At 44.4% G+C, this 6,674-nt stretch overlaps 1 long non-coding RNA gene across 1 annotated transcript; it reads left to right on the top strand.

Annotated features, from left to right (window-relative positions):
- Positions 1-279: 279 nt before the first annotated feature.
- LOC120974361 (uncharacterized) lies at positions 280-3,516 on the top strand. Its single transcript, XR_005769761.3, has 7 exons — positions 280-476; positions 1,129-1,207; positions 1,307-2,196; positions 2,327-2,379; positions 2,464-2,554; positions 2,811-2,908; positions 3,356-3,516. It is a non-coding gene; the product is annotated as an uncharacterized lncRNA (long non-coding RNA).
- Positions 3,517-6,674: the final 3,158 nt, after the last annotated feature.

Genomic DNA, 6,674 nt, shown 5'->3' with positions numbered 1-6,674 from the left:
CTCGGTGCTGACCAAGCAGTTCCGTTGTCCCTCTTCCCGACCTTCGCCCGCGAGCTCGAGCCTCTCCACCGGCGATGGATGCGAGCTTCCCACACGCCGCCTACCGCCGGACTTAGGGAAGATGACGGACGTGGCACGATTTCATCGGGAATCTCCCGATCTATTTCAGAGGGAAGATGATGATCGTGAGCCGATTTAGCAGCATATATATCTCATATTGCTTTGAAATAATATATTTTTTCCTATTTTTTTCATTATTCTAAACATTCCCTCCAAATAATTACTTTCCCACCACATAATTTTGGTTTACTGTAGTTTACGCCAATATTTTGTGTTCCCACTAAAAAAATATAGTCTATTTATCTTGCCGCTAAAGACCCTTCCTAACGACCCACGATTACTATTGTAAACCAAAATACCAAATCACACGGCGTCTTCACCGGGGATTAGATCTGGAGCTCTCGTCCCTGGTTCAGGTTGTTCTTTCTCCCGATCTCCTCCCATCTAGAACGTCCAGAAATCCTAGCGTCGTCCAGCGGGTGCGGCGGTTGCCCAGCGCGCCGCGCGGTGCCGCCGACGAGGAGTCGTCGTCCTCGATCTCGCCCTCCTTCCTCTCCTCCGCGCCCGTCGACGCGGGCCGCGTCTCCGTGTCCTCGGCCATGCCCGCTCGCTGCCGCACGCCCCGTCGGCTGCCCGACGCCAACGCGACCCCGCCCGCTCGCCCAGCCGCCCGGTCCTACCGCCCGCTGTCAGAGGCCGTCGCCCTCACCCGCTGCCATGGACCCCGGCCCGCGGCCGCCGCCCCTCGTCCGCTGCCCGATACTCGCGAGCGCCGCCCCTCGTCCACTACGTCACAGGGCGACATCCCTCGGCAGCGCCCCGCCCCCCGTGCTGCCCGCCGCGAACCCCGGCCAGTGCGCCCTCCCTTGTCAGCGCCTACGTTTGGGCGAAGTCGAGCCAGCGGGCGTCGACTGGCTCCCCTCCCCCGGGCATTAAGATAGAAGTCTGGCTTTCCTCCTTTAAACGTGGAGGAGCCATGCACTGCTAATGTAGTACCTCTTGTTTTTGATAATTTCGCATAATGCAGTTCATGACTACAATGCTTCTTACTTTGATTTTATTGCGAAGATGTCGGATGATGAAGACGATGGGTGATCGTGATGGTGACACCCAGAGCTAGAAGGCCATGAGGAGTTCAATATGAGATGTTAGTATTCACATCTGCTCTACATAATTCTGCAACCGTATGTGTATGAGTACTAATTAATCAAACCAAAAACTAATAATATATATTTTATTTGTGAAGCAACAATGGTATGAAGAATATCTGCTATTGCGGGCGTGTTATCTTTGAAGCAACTCATTGAGAAGTTAGGCTTTAATAATGTGACTGATAAGCCAGCTGCACTTAAAATGATGAGAGATGTATGTGAATCTGTTCTTGAATCCTCCGAAAGGAAGCAAAGCTAGTACATAGTGGTGGTGATATCTTGAAGAGTTACAGAGTGGCCTTGCGGAGGCAGCTTGGGCAGGTTAACAAGGGATTGCATTGGAATTATTTCTGATTAAGTATTAGCTCTGGATTACCACTATTGTTGGTGTTAGTCCAGCTGTACGGGTGCCATAACTACACTATCTGGGTTGGCACTTCAGTTGAATTCGGGATTTATTCTGGTCTGGTTCTCTCCTTATGATTGTCTTCTACTGTATGACCTGGTATATCATACTTCAAAACATGTTGGGCCTATTTTTTTGCGATACTCAGTGAGGATCATGTGCAGGTGTGGGACTTGATAAATCTTGGAGATTATCTTAGTGCAAGGGATGATGTCGATCCCTCTAGGATAGGGATTACTGGTGAATCACTCGGAGGTACTATAGATCATGATTGCATCATGATACTGAATTAATACATAGACTTCACTTTTAGAAAACTTATCCTTTTTATTTGGAGCTGAATAAAGGAATGCGTGCATTGTTTGCTGCTTTTTGTGGATACACAGTACAGTGTTGTTGTTCCAATAATTGGTGTTCAGGTACACACAGCAGTAATTTATCGATATGGGTGCACATAGTTTTGTGATTTGTCCCATGTAAGTAAAGCAATGCTCTTTGTGGTGGCTACAGGGATTTCAATGTGCAATAGATAAGACATATGGCAAGCTAGAGTTGATAGCATTAAGCCTTTATTTGAAGGTTAGATGCCATGCATGCATCCTCTAAGATTGGGCACACACCATTGAAAAATATAGGTCACAGCTGAAATATATTGTATCAGTTCAGAACATTTACATGTAAGTACCTATGTCGTTTGTCTTTCCTATAGAAGCAAGAATTGATTCAGGGAAGAGTGAAATAGATGCAGAGGTTGTGAAAAAGGTGACTATCTGATTTATTTGACATTTATTTCTGATTGTTCCATTGTAAATGTTTCACGATCGTGTATTGACATATTTTTACCAGGTTTAGGACAAGATAGCACCTGCTATGGCTTCACAGTTTGATGCTCCCTACTAAGTTCCTCCGATTGCACCACGTCCAATCCTCCTAAATGGTATAACCAAGCGTATTTCTTATTGAGTGCTTCTGCTTCGTCCAATAGTTATTGCATGACCCAACATATTCAAAAGTCTCTCACTTTTATGAGTTCAATGAGCACTTGTCAGGGCTGGGCTTCCAGTCTTCAGTATATATTTTTGTTTTATGATTTTATGGTTGAGCCAGAACTGTTGTTAACCCTTCGTTTAAAAATTAATGTTAATTGAGCATTTTTCTTGCTGCTGGAGCTTCATTTATCGATTACCATGCAGGTGCTGACGACCCTCGTTGCCCAGCCCTTGGTCTACAAGAACCTGCCACAAAAGCTGTTGAGGCTTATGCAGAAGCTGGTTCTGCGGATAAGTTCAAGGTAACATTCAATCTGCTCCCTCCGATCCAAATTAATTGACGCTCCTCTAGTACAACTTTATCTTTTGACATGCAATATGTTTACTTTTCACCATGAGGTGTGGTTCTATGTTTGCCCAGACTTTTTTTGCATGAATCCAAAGCAATTGATAGTGGTTACCGCACCTATAATTATTCTTTTCGTTACATAACTGAAACTATAGATTGAGCCACAACTTAAATCAATAGTGGAAGATTTTAGTACATGTATTGTGCTTATACTTTAGACATTTACACTTGTAAAATTGTTTTGATCCCTCAGTTACATGCTTGCTGACACAGCATTACTCTAGTTAGTCTGGCGACAGTTCTTTTTAACAATTAATGGGGCTGGAATAATTGTATGGCGTATGTTATGTTGGACTCATTGACTAGAACTATATATTTGTTTTTGATTTCTTGATTGCAGGATCCAACTAGCTCGACTGGACTCTAGATCACGGACAATTAAGTCTTGGCACTTAATTAGGATGGCTAAATTACATTTGAGTTTCATTTGATGGATATTTGCTATGAGAATTATGAATTTTATGAATCTACATATTATATGTATGGTTTTGAATATTGTAATTGAATGCATGCATTTTTTTTAGGTTGCAATAGGCTATTGCCACAACCCACTTTTGGTTGCCACATGTTAGCACCACAAAAATTTAAATTGTCGCAATAGTTTCTCGCCACAAACATTTCACCCGTTGTGATACCTATTTATCACCGCCAAAACTAGTATGTTGCAATTTCCTATTACGACGACTGGAATATTTGTTGCCGTAACTTAATGCCACAAGTGTAGCGGTTTGTGGCAAAATGCCTAATGCCACGAAAACAAGGATTGCTGCCATAGTTTATTGCCACAATTGACTATTGCCACGGAACAGTATGCACCACGAAACGAGCGTCGTTGGCATAGGTTGTTGCCACAAATGTTTATCGCCACGAGCTATCAGTCGCCATGATTCGTTACATGTTGCATTAAAGCTATCTCCACAAAGAAAATTGTGGCATCAGATTGAGTGTTGCCATGAGAAAACATGTGGCGACTTCCCACATGACTGTTGCAATAACACACTTTATTGCCACAATTGCTTTTTTGTGGCAATAACCTATTACCATGCGTCCAGTTGCAACGGCTGCCAACGAATGCTGTTTCGTGGCAATAGGTATTTATCGCCACAAATCAACATGTATTGCGACGACTAGTTTCGTTGCAATAGACCCGAATCCTTGTAGTCACCGGAGGGATCTAGGGTTACATCGAGTCGGTTACAGAGAAGGAAATCTTCATATTTGGCCGCCAAGCTTGCCTTCCACGCCAAGGGGAATCCTATCCGGACACGAGTAGAATCTTCGGTCTTCGTATCTTCAGAGCCCAGCAGTCCGGCCCATGGCTAACAGGCCGGACATCTGAGGACCCCTTAGTCCAGGACTCCCTCACTCATCACCACCTGGGCAACCACACATCCACAAACAAGCTGAAGAGCACCACCAGAAGACAAAGACCGCGCGGAGAAGATGAAGAACATCGAACAAGTCGGCGCCATATTGCCTTAGCAAGCAGAAAAGCACCATCCACACCTCGGTAAACCCTAGATGATGCCACTAGGGAGGGAATGACGTCGAAACGCCGCCGCCCCCCACAAGGGGAACCGGGACTTTCACCCCAAGAAGTTGTGTACCCGAGGGACATAATCTTCAACTAAGCAGGGGGGACCATCGAGCGTGTACTCCTATTTGTGTGTACGATCGGGTCTCTGTGAGACTAACGGAACTCCTCGGGTACGCTTTGATGAGCCTTGTTCCTTTAAGTCAGCGAGGGTCTTAGATGCCTCCTCGACTGCTTGGGCCTCGGTTGCGAAAGCCGCGGTTTGCTCCTTGCTGCTTCTTGAGCTTGCGTTGGTTTTCCCTTGAAGAGGAAAGGGTGATGCGGCAAATTAGAGATAAGTATTTCCCTCAGTTTGAGAACCAAGGTATCAATCCAGTAGGAGGTACACACAAGTCTCCAATCTATGCACCCGCACAAACAATCAAACTCTTGCGCCCAATGCGATAAAGGGGTTGTCAATCCCTTCATGATCACTTGCAAAGATGATATCTAATGGAGATAGGTATAAAATATTACTAAAACGCAAAACAAAGTAAAAACAAATAAATTGCAGCAAGGTATTTTTGGGTTTTTTGGTTTATAGATCTGAAAATATATGATGGAAAATAGACCCGGCAACCATAGGTTTCACTAGAGGCTTCTCTCCTAAAAAAAGTACGGTGGGTGAACAAATTACTGTCGAGCAATTGATAGAAAAGTGCAAAGTTATGAAGATATCCAAGGCAATGATTATGAATATAGGCATCACGTCCGTGTCAAGTACACCGACTCCTGCCTGCATCTACTACTATTACTCCACACATCGACCGCTATCCAGCATGCATCTAGAGTATTAAGTTCAAAAGAACGGAGTAACGGCTTAAGTAAGATGACATGATGTAGAGAGATAAACTCAAGCAATATGATGAAAACCCCATCTTTTTACCCTTAACGGTAACAACACAATACGTGCCTCGCTACCCCTACTTTGTCACTGGATGAGGACACCACAAGATTGAACCCAAAACTAAGCACCTCTTCCATTGCAAGAAGAACCAATCTAGTTGGCCAAACCAAACCGATAATTCGAAGAGTAATACAAAGATATCAAATCATGCATATAAGAATTCAGAGAAGATTAAAATTATATTCATAAATAATCTGATCATAAATCCACCATTCATCGGATCTCGACAAACACACCGCAAAAGAATATTACATCAGATAGATCTCCAAGAACATCGAGGAGAACATTCTATTGAAGATCAAAGAGAGAAGGAGAAGGCATCTAGCTACTAGCTATGGACCCGTAGGTCGGTGGTAAACTACTCATGCTTCATTGGAAGGGCAATAGTGTTGATGTAGAAGCCCTCCGTGATCGAATCCCCCTCCGGCAGGGTGCTGGAAAAGGCCCCAAGATGGGATCTTACGGGTACAGAAGGTTGCGTCGGCGGAAAAATATTTTGGTGGACGCTTCTGGTTGTTTGGGAATATTTGGAAATTTATAGGCCAAGAATTAGGGTTAGAGGAGCTCCGAGGGGCCCACAAGCCCTGAAGACGCCCCCCTTACGGCGCGCCCCTGAGGCTTGTGGCCTCCTCGGGACTCCTCTGACTTCTTCTCCAAGTCCTACGTGTGTCTTCTGGTCCAAGAAAAATCATCGCGAAAGTTTTATTCCATTTGGTATTCCTTTTCTGTAAAACTCAAAAACAAGGAAAAAACAGAAACTGGCACTGGGCTCTAGGTTAATAAGTTAGTCCCAAAAATAATATAGAATAGCATATTAATGCATATAAAACATCCCAAACAGATAATATAATAGCATGGAATAATAAATAATTATAGATATGTTGGAGACATATCACTCCTCAGTGCGAAGGGAACGTTAGGTGTTACCATTGACTGTAATAACGCCCTTTGGTCCTAGAATTTTAAGATTTTGTTATGCACAATGCGGGACTGCGTTGAATCGGGCGAACGCAATTCATCCCCACAGTGCGTGATAACCGCTCAAAAAATGGATGATATCGAAGATCAAGTCTTCGCTTCGGAAGTTCTTAGGAGAGCCGAGGACTACCTCCAGAGTGATGGTCCCCGAGCATTGTGCCTCCGCACCTTGTATTATACCCTGGAAAGTGGTGTTGCTGG

The sequence above is a fragment of the Aegilops tauschii genome, chromosome 2 (genome assembly GCF_002575655.3).
Source record: "Aegilops tauschii subsp. strangulata cultivar AL8/78 chromosome 2, Aet v6.0, whole genome shotgun sequence".
Taxonomy (NCBI): domain Eukaryota; kingdom Viridiplantae; phylum Streptophyta; class Magnoliopsida; order Poales; family Poaceae; genus Aegilops; species Aegilops tauschii.
Note: the sequence above shows the minus strand (reverse complement) of the source record. Positions and strands in the feature narration are given on the sequence as shown.